General features: G+C 35.6%; 1 protein-coding gene across 1 annotated transcript in view; it reads right to left on the reverse strand.

The window, feature by feature from the left end:
• Positions 1-14,465, reverse strand: part of CSMD1 (CUB and Sushi multiple domains 1) — a 2,005,298-nt gene that overhangs the window by 1,953,946 nt on the left and 36,887 nt on the right. The window lies entirely within an intron of this gene.

Here is a 14,465-nt window from a genome sequence, read left to right on the forward strand (position 1 = left end):
AGTGGTAAAGAATCTGCCTGTCAAAGAATTAGACTCGAGATTCAATCCCTGGGTCAGGAAGGTCCCCTGAAGTAGGAAATGGCAACTCATTCCAGAATTCTTGCCTGGAAAGTTCCATCAACAAAGGAGCCTGGTGGGCTACAGTCCATGGAGTTGGAAAGAGTTGGTTATGACTGAGCACACACACACACACATTCTATGAAAGCTCCTTGGAAAGGTCTTACTGTGAAAACAGTGTCAAAGATGGGGGTCGATTCAGGATGAGGACAGCCTGGTGAAGGCAATTACAGAAGAAGTAAAGTAAAGTAAAATCCTAAAGTAAAATCTTCTTAGGATTCTGAAGAGACTGACTTTCCTTGAGCAAGACCAAATCAAGACATTATAATACACGAGATTAAGTGCTCGGTGTAAGTGTTGCCCTTACACAACTCCAGCATAATCTGGAGGAAATCTGGAGGTTAATTCCACTTCTACCCAGTTAGTAAAGTCTTCACTGGGTACCTATTTTGCAAGACCAATTACCACCTTCATTTGAAAAGTATCATTTTTCTGTAGCCAATTACATTTATAAACACCTATAATAATTACAAATATATGTTCCACATAGCAAGTAAAAATTGGCTCATCTTCAATGTTATCCAAGTTATCCTGTTTAGAACCTTGAAGACTGTCTCATATCTTGTCCCTATGTCATCCCTTAAAATATCTGAAGATATCTACATTGGCACAAGAAGAAAATAAAAGAACTTCTGTAAGTTGTTCTTCAAGAAAATTACATCCCTTCCCAAGAGAAATATAGCATCAGCAGTATTTGCAGCAAACTGAAGCCAAGTTATACCAGAAACAGATGAAAGAATCATAGACTCTTAAAGGCACATGTAATTGAGATTATGGAGGTCTGAGCTGAGATATTGATTGTGGAAATAGAGAGAATACATAAGGAATATTGAAGAAAGTTGGCTATTTTATTTAGAAAGTAAAGAAGAATTAGGAGTCAAAAATAAAGTAAAAAACCTTCTGTAGTCAGAAATGAAGGTGTGACAGTCACAAAGAAGTTTGAAGTTGAAGGGGACATAAATTCTACTTTTAATTCTATTGAGTTTTAGGTGCCTAAGTACTAAGAAGTCTCATGAAAGAGATAAGTCTAGGAACTTACATTTGGAAATTTTTAGTAGATAGGATATTTTAAAGACCAAGAAATTATAGAGAAAAAAAAAAAAGAGAGGTCCTAACAGAGCTTTGAAGATTCAGTGCTGTGAAGATTTTAGAGGTAAATGCAAAGTTGGCAAAGGAGATCAAGAAAAAGCTGGGCGTCTGCAACTTAAGTATAAAGTAAATAGAAAGGTTTCCAAAATCATCTAACACTCTAATTAGATAGTTACAAAATTCTCTTATTCAAATCTATGAAATATAATTCCACTGTTAATTGGCATCCTCAATCACTAACTGAATACCTCATAGAGCTTGTGAACATGTAAAGAATACATAAGAGATTCAGCATTAGAGGCAGTTATTTTAAAGGGGTTCACAATCCACTTGAGAAGACAAAACTAGCATACAAGAAATAAACAGAAGATTAATTTTAAAATGTGTGTGAAACTGGCCAAGAAGCATACAAAAAGCTGCTTAACACCACCAATCACTGGAGAAATGCCAATCAAAACCACAGAGAGACACTACCTCACACCTGTTAGGATGGATATTCAAAATAAACAGGAAATAAGTGTTGGTGAGGGTGTGAAGACATTGGAACATTTGTGCACCCTCGGGAACATCAAACGGTGCAGCTGCTATGGAAAATAGTATGGCAGTCTCTCAAAAAATTAAAAATAGAATTATCACAAGATCCAGGAATTCCAATTTTGGGTATTTACACAAAAGAATCAGATGGAGAATCTGAGATGTCTGTATACCCACATTTCTGAAGCATTATTCACAATCACTAAGAGGTGGAGGCAACCCAAATGTCCCCTGATGGATGAATGGAAAACCTAAATGTGGTACTTACAAAAAACAGAACCATGGACCATTACCCATCTTAAAAAAGGCAGGGAATTCTGATGCATGTTACAGCATGGATGAACCTTAAGGATGTTATGCTGGTGGAATAAGTCAGTCATAGAAAGAAAAGTATTATATGATTCCACTTACATGAAGTATCTAGAACAGGTAAATTCTTAGAGACAGAAAGTAGAAAGATGGTTGCCAGAGTCTGGAGGGAGGGGGAAGTAGGGAGGTGACTAATGTATAAGGAGTTTCTGTCTTTAAAGATAAAGTTCTGGAGATGGACAAGGGTAATGGTTGTGCTGCTAATTAAGTGTACTTAACACAACTCAATTGTGCCATTAAAAATGGTAAAGACTGCAAATCTCATGGTATGTATATTTAATCAAAACTTTTTTTAAAAAAATTGCCAGTGTCATTTTAAAAAAGCAAAATAAAAGGTGAAGGGAGATGCACAGAAAAAAAAATACACGATACTGAATAAAATACAAGTTAAAATGAAGACTACAGTAACCATAACAAACTTCTGGCAAAGAAATTCTATGTGATGAATGCAAATTGGCACAATGTGAATATTTGAAACAGTTTGAAGAATGGAGATTGTTCAAGGTAAACTGGTATTAACCAAAACAAAGGGATGAAACTAGCTACAAGTTATGAATGATGTTATCAGGGGTGCAAGGGGAGTATTGCAGAGTGGTGATGGATGAGGTCTGACAGACAGCTGAACCCAATTTTGAAGATTTTAAGATCAGATATTTAAACACAAAAAGGAAGCAATATTTGGCAGGGAATCCTACAGGATCCTAAGAAAAGGGTATGTTTCACAAAGAATGCGATGTTAGGAAAATCTCCTGGAAGGGATGTGCAAGACAAGGAAGGGGACAGAAATAGAAGGACCTGGAGATGGAGTTCCTGTCATTCAACAGTTGTGTCTGACACCTTGTGAGTCCATTGGCTGCTGCACGCCAGCCTTTCCTGTCCTTCACTATCTCCTGGAGTTAGCTCAAATTCATATCCATTGAATTGGTGATGCCATCCAATCATCTCACCCTCTGTCACCCCCTTCTCTTTCCCTCAATCTATCCCAGCATCAGGGTCTTCTCCAATGAGTCAGCTCCTCACATTATGTGGACAAAGTTCTGGAGCTTCAGCTTCACAACAAGTTGCTCCAGTGAATATTCAGGGTTGATTTCCTTAAGGACTGACTGGTTTGATCTCCATGCCATCCAGTGTTAGTTGCTCCAGTGTGTCCAATTCTTCGTGACCCCATGGTCTGTAGTCCACCAGGCTCCTCTGTCCATGGAATTCTCCAGGCAAGAATACTACAGTGAGTAGCCATTCCCTTCTCCAGGGAATCTTCCCAACCCAGGAATTGAACCAGGGTCTCCTGCATTGCAGGCAGATTCTTTACATTCCGAGCCCTTGCTGTCCAAAGGACTCTCAAGAGTCTTCTCCAGCACCACAATTCAAAGGCATCAGTTCTGCGGTGCTCAGATTTCTTTATGGTCCAGCTCTCACATCCATACATGACTACTGGGAAAACCATAACTTTGACTATATGAACTTTTGTTGGCAAAATGATGTCTTTGCTTTTTAATATGATGTCTAGGTTAGTCATAGATTTTCTTCCAGGGAGCAAGTGTCTTTTAATTTTGTGGCTGCAGTCTCAATGCAGGCTGAGTCTCCTAAATCTCAGTGATTTAGGAGCCCAAGAAAATAAAATCTGTCACTGTTCCCATTTTTTCCCCATCTATTCGCTATGAAGTGACGGGATCGGATGCCATGATCTTAGTATTTCGAATGTTGAGTTTTAAGCCAGCTTTTTCATGAGTAGAACTTTGCGAAAAGCCCAAGTGGATTCCTGTCAAATCAGGCTCTTCCTGTCTGCCATAATCCTTGCCCACAACTTCTGACAGTGTGTACACACTGGGGCATCCGCCTTTCACAAGGAAACTCTGAGACAGATTGAGTGAAAGGCAAAACGAGCTGCTTTTGGTCAACACTTTGAGATACAGCACTGGGCAGCCGTTTCTGTTGTTTTTGGTCAATGGAGTCTATGTCCAGACTTAATCCCATCTTGGGAAGTCCTCAGGGACTGCTTCCTCTAAGGCGTGCCCAATGAGCTGATGAAATGTCTCCCGCACACTGCTAGCCTCCCTCAGATAACATAACCTGCCCAAACCTTGGAGCAGATTCTGGGGAAACTGTGGTCATCACTTTTTAAAATATCTTCTCAATGACAAAAGCATAGATAGATCATCAGACACTCTCTCAGGATGGCTGTGGCTGGTGGGTGATTAAAACAGGCTGGACTTCTCCATTGAGTCTGTCCTGTCCAGAAACAATATGGCAGACATGTCCTGAGATTTTCTTGGGTAGGAACAAAGTCTGTCCTTATGAGATGACTGAATCTGTATCACTGGATATAATATTACATTTTAGACAGATGTCTAAGGATTGGTGTACCAAATTCATTCCATGTTTAGATTCTGATTGCCACATGCAGTAGCTAATCACTCCCTCTCCCCAATGGTGAAATGTGCATAGAGGGATTATAATTTAACATTGGTAAATTCAGTCATTTTCATACCAATGTTATTGTGTTAATTGTATAGCTATTAATCAGAGAATGATCGTATTTAAAGAAAACATGCCTCCAATTACACATTTATTTTGACATAACATTTTAAACTAAAGCCATGGTTATTCAGTAATCAGGGAGTGTAACTGTTTCTTTAAAGAAAACAGATCCTATACACATAACTATTAATATTTTACTTTCTTCATACGTTATAAATTAGGCTGAGAAGCAAGTCAGCAGTGCCTCTGTAATCTAACTGCTAATAAAGGAATCAGCAAAGAAGAGCTCTGCTCTGCCAACAGTATTTCTGTGAACCTTATAACATTTGTCACAGGATATTTTATTCATGTAACTGTAGTAATCTGTGACCATTTGGACACATTTGTGCATACACCTCTATTTCACATATAAATCTAGAACAAAGTAAAATGCGAGAAAATACTTCAACAGAATAAATTCACTGAATGTATCTATATTTTTGTTTTGTTTTTTTACATTCAAACAATCAGTTCAGTTCAGTTCAGTCACTCAGTCTTTGTGACCCCATGGACTGCAGCACACCAGGCCTCCCTGTCCATCATAAACTCCTGGAGTTTGCTCAAACTCACATCCATCAAGTCAGGATGCCATCCAACCATCTCATTCTCTGTCATTCCTTTCTCCTCCTGCCTTCAATCTTTCCCAGCATCATGGTCTTTTTCAATGAGACAGTTCTTCACATCAAATGGCCAAAGTATTGGAGCTTCAGCTTCAGACCTTCCAATGAATATTCAGGACTGATTTCCTTTAGGATGGACTGGTTTGATCTCCTTGCAGTCCAAGGGACTCTCAAGAGTCTTCCCCAACACCACAGTTCAAAAGCGTCAATTCTTCAGCACTCAGCCTTCTTTATGGTCCAACTCTCACATCCATACATGACTACTGGAAAAACCACAGCTTTGACTAGATGGACGTTTGTCAGTAAAGTAATGTCTCTGCTTTTTAATATGCTGTCTTGCTTTGTCATAGCTTTTATTTCAAGGAGCAAGCATCTTTGAATTTCATGGCTACAATCACCATCAGCAGTGATTTTGGAGCCCAAGAAAATAGTCTCTCACTGTTTCCATTGTTTCCCCAACTATTTGCCATGAAGTGATGGGACCAGATGCCATGATCTTCATTTTTTGAATGTTGAGCTTTAAGCCAGTTTTTTTTTTTTTTTTAACTCTACTCTTTCACTTTCATCAAAAGGCTCTTTAGTTCCTCCTTGCTTTCTGCCATAAGTGTGATGTCATCTGCATATCTCAGGTTATTGATATTTCTTCCTGCACTCTTGATTCCAGCTTGTGCTTCATCCAGTCTGGCATTTCACATGATGTACTCTGCATATAAGTTAAACAAGCAAGGTGACAATATCCAGTTCAAACAATGAAATGCTTTAAATTATACTAATCATTTTTGTAAGATTTTATTTTTAAAAATCTGTAAGACAACAGTAATTTGGACAGAGATCTCTCTTATTCCCAGTTAATGTACAAGCATAAAAGCAACTTTCAATGTTATTTAATGGGGAATTACCTAGAAATAATGGAAGACACTTAAAGTTAACAATTATTTCCATAAAATAAAATAGGTCAGTGTTGACTCTGCATCTATCCACACCACAGACCCTGGGAGAATAAAAAAGCTGCGCTAACAATATCAATTACACACAAGGTCAAATAGGTGACATGACACGTGTCTGAATGCAAATTAATCTGCAAAAAATAAATTTTATGGGTTTTCCCCTTCTGCTATGTTAAAATGATGCCACCCTTCTGTTTCCTTCCATGGTTTATAACTACTATTCCAAATTTTGTGTTTATCATCTTTAGCTTTTAAATTTCTTTTCATTATTATAATTACATTTCATCTAAAATATGTGGGTAAGTTTTACTTTGCTCTTTATTAGTATCCTACCTGGATTTGCTTTTTTCTTTAATCGATAATATACTTCTAACGTGTATTCATGTTGATGCATGAAGCTGTGTGGCATTAATGTTTAGTGTCATATAAACACCATTTTATAAACATATCCCAGTTTATGTGCCTGTTTTTCTGTCAGGTATTTAGATTATTTCCAGATTTTTAGTAAGCTTATCATTATTTATTTGTTTAGCAATATGCTACTCTGAACTTTCTTGTATGTGTCTTCTGCCATTACATATGTTAGAGTCCTCTAGGAATATATATATTCAATACTAGCAGAACTGCAATTAAGGACATTGAATTTTTTCAAAGAGGAAGTTGTTTTCCAAATAGTAGTATCAGTATATCCTTCTATCGTCATAGTACAAGATTTCCCACCAAATAGCACATATTCCAACGCCAGCAACAAATGCAGGTATAGGGGTTTCCAATCTAGCAGGCGTCCAGCTGTATCTAAGATTTTAAAATGCACTGTCCTGATCACTAGTGAGGTTGAATGATTTGTGATACACTAATCACCTATGTTTGGGATCCTCTTTTTTGATATGTGAACTCCCAACATTTCCACATTTTCCCTTTAAGCTTTCTTGTGCTTGCTTTTCATGGAATGATTGTTTATATTTTTTGTACCAATCACTTGTCAGTTATGTTCCTTGGGAATATCTACTCCTGGTTAGTTCCAGCTTTATATTTCTTTGTTATCTTTTGATGAACAGAACTTCTTAGCTTTCATTTATTGACTGTATTTTTCTGCTATTATTAGTACCCTTGATGATTGTGTTTTAAGAAAATCTTATGTGAAGGAAGCATACATATCATTTATTTTATTCTGAAAGTTACAGTTTCCTTTTCATATTTAAGTCTTTAATTTAGCTGGAATCATAATTCTCAATGTTTTGAAATGGAAATCTAAACTTAAAAAATTATGAAAAACCAGTCATCCCACTACCATTTATTAAAGGATCCCTCCTGCTTTCATTACGCCATGTGACCTCTAATATGTCCATTGATCTAATCAACTACACAGGCTTCAGTAAATTGCTCTCTTAATTATCATAATTCTATAAGAAATACTTTTAACTATTATCACATCCTCATGGGTGCCTGGGATATTGCTGACACTTGACTCTTTCACAAATAATTTTTAGTCAGCTTGTCAAGGTCAAATAAAATCTCCTGTTGGTATTTTGGTGAGAAAGGCACTAAATTTAGACATTTTGGGGGGAGTATTTGATGTATTTTGGGCTTCCCTGGTGGCTCAGATGGTAAAAGAATCTGCCTGCAATGCAAGAGACCTAGGTTCTATCCCTGGGTTGGGAAGATCCCCTGGAGAAGGGAATGGCTACCCACTATAGTATTCTTGCCTGGAGAATTCCATGGACAGAGGAACCTGGCAGGCTACGGTCTATGGGGTCACAAAGAGTTGGACACGACTGAACGACTTTCACTTTCACATTCTTTCATTGATATATTTTTGATCCTGGGTGTTCATACATAAGACCATTGTCGACATTTCCATGTATTTAGATTTTTAAACATCTTTCCCACTAAAGTTCTTTAATATTTTGAATACTTAGTCTTATAAATCTATTATAAGATTAATTCCTAGCAATGTCAGTTTCCTTGTCATTCTAAAGGGGCCTTTGCAAATTACATTTTAAAAATTATTGCTAAAGTACAGAATTACAAATATATATGCACTTATTGCTACATTGCTAAACTCTCTTGTATTTCTAATAATGAGTACATATTGTGGATTTTCTATATGGGCAATTGCATCATTTAACAATAATAAAAGTTTTATTTCCTTCTTCTTGCTCCTGAAACTGTTAAATGTATTTTATTTCTCCTTTTTGCCCTAGGAGAGAGCTTAAGTATAAGTTTGTTTAGAAAAGGGTGATGGTGGAGATTTTTAATTCTGATTTTAAAGAAAATATCACACTTTTGTATTAAAAATAAAGTCTCCAGTAGATTTTTGGTAGATATACTTTTAGATATACTTTAAATAGCAAGCTTGGTTAACATCACTTTAAGGAAGCTTCTTTCTGTTCCTACTTTGCCAGATGTCTTCATCATAAATGAGTAAAAAAATTTACCAACTACCTCTCCTGCTTCTTATATTGGGATAATCACATGACTTCTGTCAATGTGGTAAATGGTAACAGTGTTTGATATTAAACCTCACTTGTATTGGAAGAATAAACTCAATTCTGTCTTAATCTCATTTTATAACCCATTTCATTTGACTTATAAATAATTTTGTTCAGGATTTTTGCACCTACCTTCATAAGAAGTAATGATCTGAGATTTTTCCTTTCCCGTAGTATCCCTATTTGTTTTGGCATCAAAATTGGCTTCAACAATTGATATTTCTCTTTTTCAGTTCTTTATAAGTGTTTGAATAAAACTGTACTTTAACATTAGGTGAAATTTACCTGGAAAACTATTGAGTACAGCATTATCTTTGTAAGAAAATATTCAACCACTGATTCCTTTAATTTGATGTTTCTCAACCTGAGACAGTTTTGCCTCCCCAGGACACATGATAAGGTCTAGAGACATTTTAGGTTGTTACGTGTCAAAACTGGTTTCTAGCTATGCTGGTAAACATCTAAAAATGCCCAGGCAGTCACTCATTTCCCACCAACCAGCAAGTATCTGACCCAATATGCACTGTCAAAGTTGAGAAACCCTGAATCAATTAATATTAGAAGATTTTTATTCCATTGTTTTGGAATGTTATGGTCTTCTAGTAATATGCCCATTTAGCTAGAGCTTCCAGTGAAGTTTTTTCATAGAATCCCCTAAACTTGAACTTTAAGCAAAATTAGCAAGCCTGAAGAATAAATATATTATATTCACACTGTAAAACTGTTTTAAATAACTGGTGAATATTTTTGATTTAATTTATCATGAAGATTTACTTTGATTAAAGCAAAACACCTGGAAGAATAAAGCAATGAGAGAGCAAAACAGAGATAAAGATCCAAAACTCACCACCATGAAAATGTGTTCACGTGTATCTACCCTAAAATGCAAGCCACTTGGGGGTAGGACAGTTCATCACAGTCCTTTGTACAAACGTCTTCTGAAAGGTAGCTTGTGATTTTCTGAATCAATTAAAGACAAAAAAATTGGTAGCTTACACTAAATATTTCAATTGTTTATTCATTTTGACTAGTGAGTGAATGGTTGAACTGTGAAACATTTACAGCTTGTATTTAAAAAATATTAAGAATAAAGCAAAAAGAGTGAATTAAAGACCAATTAGATGTATGGAAATAAATATGATGATTCTATCACTACAGATACATGAATTCAAATTGAATGAAAAATATAACAGCTCAACAGTAGGACTAAGAAGTTAATCATCCTCAATCTCTTAAATATACACTATTTTTCTTATAAAATGTGCCTTTTTAAAATTAAACTACCATTACTACAAAACACATTATTTGATTTAAGGGGGAAAAGTGTCACTTTTTGTGGTCACATTTGTCTTTTTTTAAAAATGGCTCAGGACTTCAGGAAACAGAATGCAGAAACATAATGACAACGAAGTTAGCCATCCAATACCATGCACTTTTATACAACATAGTACCAACCATAAGGGGGATCAATATCCAATCAGAGAGTACCTTGGGGAACCATTCAATCAGACCCGACTTCCTCTACACGGACCTCAGCAGAGGCACCAGGAGGCAACCAAACACCTATTTCTTGATAAGCAAACACCCACTCTTGATAAGCAACCAAAGAGTTTACTTTATGTCAAAACAGGAGCAGTAACAGAAAATGGGACGAAATCGAGCTCCAAGAAACACAAATAACAGTTGAAGGATACAACCAGTTGGAATGATTTTCAACGGACACTGTTTCTCTCTCTGAGACAACGGTGAGTTATTGATCACTCTTGAATACCATCTTTCAGACGTGAGTCCCCCTTCTCTATGATTTCTCTGTGTCTACATTACTCATCATTCCAAATCTTGGTTCATGGTAGTCTACAGGTTTCCACAGTGTTTCCTGTTAATCCAGAATGAGATCCTCTCTGTCTCATTACTGATGATGACACTTAGCCTCTGTCTAAAATTGTTCAAAGTTCAGTCTTTGAAGAACAGACATCATGAGGCATATTTCTGTCACTTGAGCTATTTCTGCCCTTAATTGCTAATTGTTCCAGCCAGGCTAGTGCCGTAGGTGTAATTCTCCTTCAACATGTTCTGGGGAAAAAAAAATATCTGCTGAAAAATGCCTGTGAATGCCTGTGAAGAACTTCCGGGGTTGTGAGGTGTTTTATGTGGTTTTCTTACTTTTAGTGAAAAATGAGAAATCCTTGGTCATGGTGTCACGTGCAAGCCCCTCCCTTTATTATTAATAAGGCTTTTTTTCAGTCTCTTCCCCCAAACCGTGACCATTTCTTACAACCCCTGGTGCAGAAGATTTCAGATCTTATCCTCACAGACCACTGATAATGATCAACAGAGTTAAGAAACTTTTTGAAGCCCACTGAACATGCAATATAGAATATTAGTGTCCTTTTTATTTATAGATTTAGAAAAAAAGTATTTCCCCTGAGACTTCCTGAGAGGCCCCAAACACCTTAAAATCATTCATCTTGAAAGATTTTAATTGTACACAATCTATAGAAAATATATACATACAAATATACAATAACATGGGCAAATATACAGCTGTGATATTAACATTTCTCAAATAGATTTTGATGGTCTCAATTTCATTATATATGTTATAGAAATAGTATCTTGTGCTTAGCATATATACTTTTACTATATAGACATGGTAATCAAAATATGAATTAAAATGTACTCTGTGGGGCATTAGTATTTTTATATGAGATACATTTAAGTCATTATATATAATAAAATGGAATATAGGTTATAGAAAACTGTCATAGTGAGGCAATAATCACTTGTTTTCCAAGCAAGTTAACTAGCTAAGCTTTGGGGGAATGAAAGCAAACCCACTTATTGAAACATGAGGGCTGAATAACTGAATAACACTGATTCAAATGTCCAAATATTTTCATACCCAATAATTATAAAATAGAAGAATTCTATCACTGAGTCATATTTCCTGGATTTTAATTACCTATATCTAAAAGAATATATATTAAAGAACATCAAAAAGTATATTATTTTCCCTGAATTACTAAAATTCTATTTTTCTTCAGTATTTTCTTTACTATGATTTTGAAATCTTTATTTTAAATATTCTATATTGTGGACTTGTATTCAGTTACACCTGAACATGGTAAACATGGGAGTTGCAGTATAAGTTTGAATGTGAATTTAAAATCTATCAGAAGTGAAATCAAAAGGATAAGTTCAAATGAATATTCATGGTGTGCAAACCAAATAGTGAGAATGTCTATATTTCTCTTTGAAATTTCATCTATCTTAAATGTATAGTTTTCATGCTAAATCAAGTATAAAACATCTTTACAGTAATCAATGCTTTTAATAACTGAGTGTAAGCTGTCAGGCTTGTTTGAAGCAGGTTGTGATGTTGTAACAAAAAAATGTCACAGTGAAATGTAAACTGAGCCTCAATATATATACCCTGATACATACTTCCAGACGTTATAGTCTCTAATGCAAGACCAGAGGGGCTTTGCACTCCACATCCACACTCATTGTTAAGTTCCCACGAGTAAAATAAGTGACCATTAATATGTAGGCATCTGTTAGGGCTACAAAAATTATATTTCCTAAAAGAAAGAGCCACTCAAACAGAATTGAGAGAGAGTATCAACTCAAATTGCTCAGATACAATTCTTGAGATACCAATATTCTCTAGGAATAAGACAGCACAGTTAGAGGAAAATCTTTTATTTCGTATGGAGTTTTGCTGAATAATTTTCAGGCCTATGTCTTGAACATATATTTCTAAACAACCTGACTAAATCCATCTTTCAGACAATACAACACCTATTGAAACCTGGACTTGCTGTAGGAATCCATTCACAACTACTAAATCATGAAGCACCTTTTATGAAAGTGTCTGCATCATCAATATGATGACAAATGAAAATTTTATGATTAATACTATTACTTTATATACAAAATGGTTATCTTACAATGAACAGTACTTGAAGACCCCAATTTATTCATAGTGATAAGTTATGTAATTGAAGTGTGGCCTTTTAAAGTTTTATCTCCATTTGTGGGTGACTAGTGACAAATAATTGATAACTAGTCATAAAATATAGTAAAGAAAAATGGCAATGCTCATAGAAATACATAGAATTAATCTCTTTGAAAAAAAGAATTACCAACATACATTTTCACAGGATGCTAAATTTGTCGATATCAATATCCAGATCTGTATGGAAATCAACACCTGTTTGCTGCTGGCCTATCATTGCATTTCTGTTTTCAATAATATTCCCAAAGTGTGGTTTATGAATGATCTGAATCAGGAAGAATGATCTGGGATTCTTATTAAAACTCAAGACTCCAGGACTCAACCCTAAGCTTAAAGCAATTAAGCTGCCCAGGGACCAGGACCAATAATTTTGATATTTAAGGAGCTCCCCTGATGAATGTAAAGTACACTTAAAACTCACTGCCAAGACTGAGAGGTATATGGCATAAAGACAGACTTGATCCTTCCAGCCCCTCAACCAAAAATAATTGAAGCATCAAGGTTTTCTGTTTCTTTTTCTAATTTCATAAATGTGTTTCCTCCATGTACTCTTGCATGTGTGAGTTCAAACAAACATCGCTTAAGAATCTACTATTTTGAATTAGAAAATTAAATAAACAGAAAACACATTATGTGTCCCCTAACCTCAAGGAGTCCATGGCTTCAGGGACTGTTTTTTAACAACAATTACCAACTATAGCATAGTATAATAAATGTTTTAATAGAAGTACTAATAACAGGTTTTAAACAAAGGAAGCTTGTTCTCTGGTGGCTCTGGATGGTAAAAAATCTGCCTGTAATGTGGGAGACCAGGGTTCAATCCCTGGGTTGGGAAGACCCCCTAAAGAGTGATTTTCCATCTGTAACTAAAGGTATGACTATTATTTTTTTTTCTGACTGAAGCTGTTGGATTCTAGGTTATCACTTCATTCATTGTAAGCAATTTGGCTAGCTGATAGGATTTGATGATCTGAATAATTACATTCAATCACCTCTTGTAACAGATTACAAAGCAGTTTAGCCACAGTTGCTCTTACTTTTTATAAAAAAATAATCTTTTTCAAAATGATAAGCACATTTTATCTATTTAGAAGTTTTATACCTTTAAAAGGATACACTATAGAAGACAATCCTGTGACACACAAACAATTTGTACTCATGAATTAATGTAATGAGTGTTCTTTATACATTATAGTGAACTCTACAAACATTATGGAAGTAGAAATAGAAGCAAGTGGGTAACAACAATGATAAGAATAACTACCAGACAGAATACTGCCAGACAGAATCCTAGATTTTCATATTTGATGTTAGGGAGAAAATTATATTTTCTCATGTTTGCTTTTGGTGTTGACAAGCTTGTACACACTAACCAATCACATTGTAAATACAAAAAATATTTCAAAATACCTGATAGAAATGATCCCTGAAACATGGATTTTCCTTGTCTTTCAAATTCCTAAGGTTCAGAATGATCCTGGCTCCTTTTTCCATTTTCCTCCCATTCCTTTGCAGAACACAAAGGGCTCCAGACTATGACTGTGTGTTCATACACTGCTTGCTCTGTGCCCTGTCATGGAGGGATACACACCCTGGGCTGACTTCTTCCCAACCTGGAGAGAGTGGTATGTGTATCAGTCCAAATAAAGCTCTTTCTCCCTACATCATGAAGAACATGTTTCCTAGAGCTATTTCATTAAGTTGCTCAACACTTACAGCCCTCATTACCTCTAATAAAATGCCCTTTTCTTAATTTAAAGGA

This window comes from Cervus canadensis, chromosome 31 (assembly GCF_019320065.1).
Source record: "Cervus canadensis isolate Bull #8, Minnesota chromosome 31, ASM1932006v1, whole genome shotgun sequence".
Taxonomy (NCBI): Eukaryota; Metazoa; Chordata; class Mammalia; order Artiodactyla; family Cervidae; genus Cervus; species Cervus canadensis.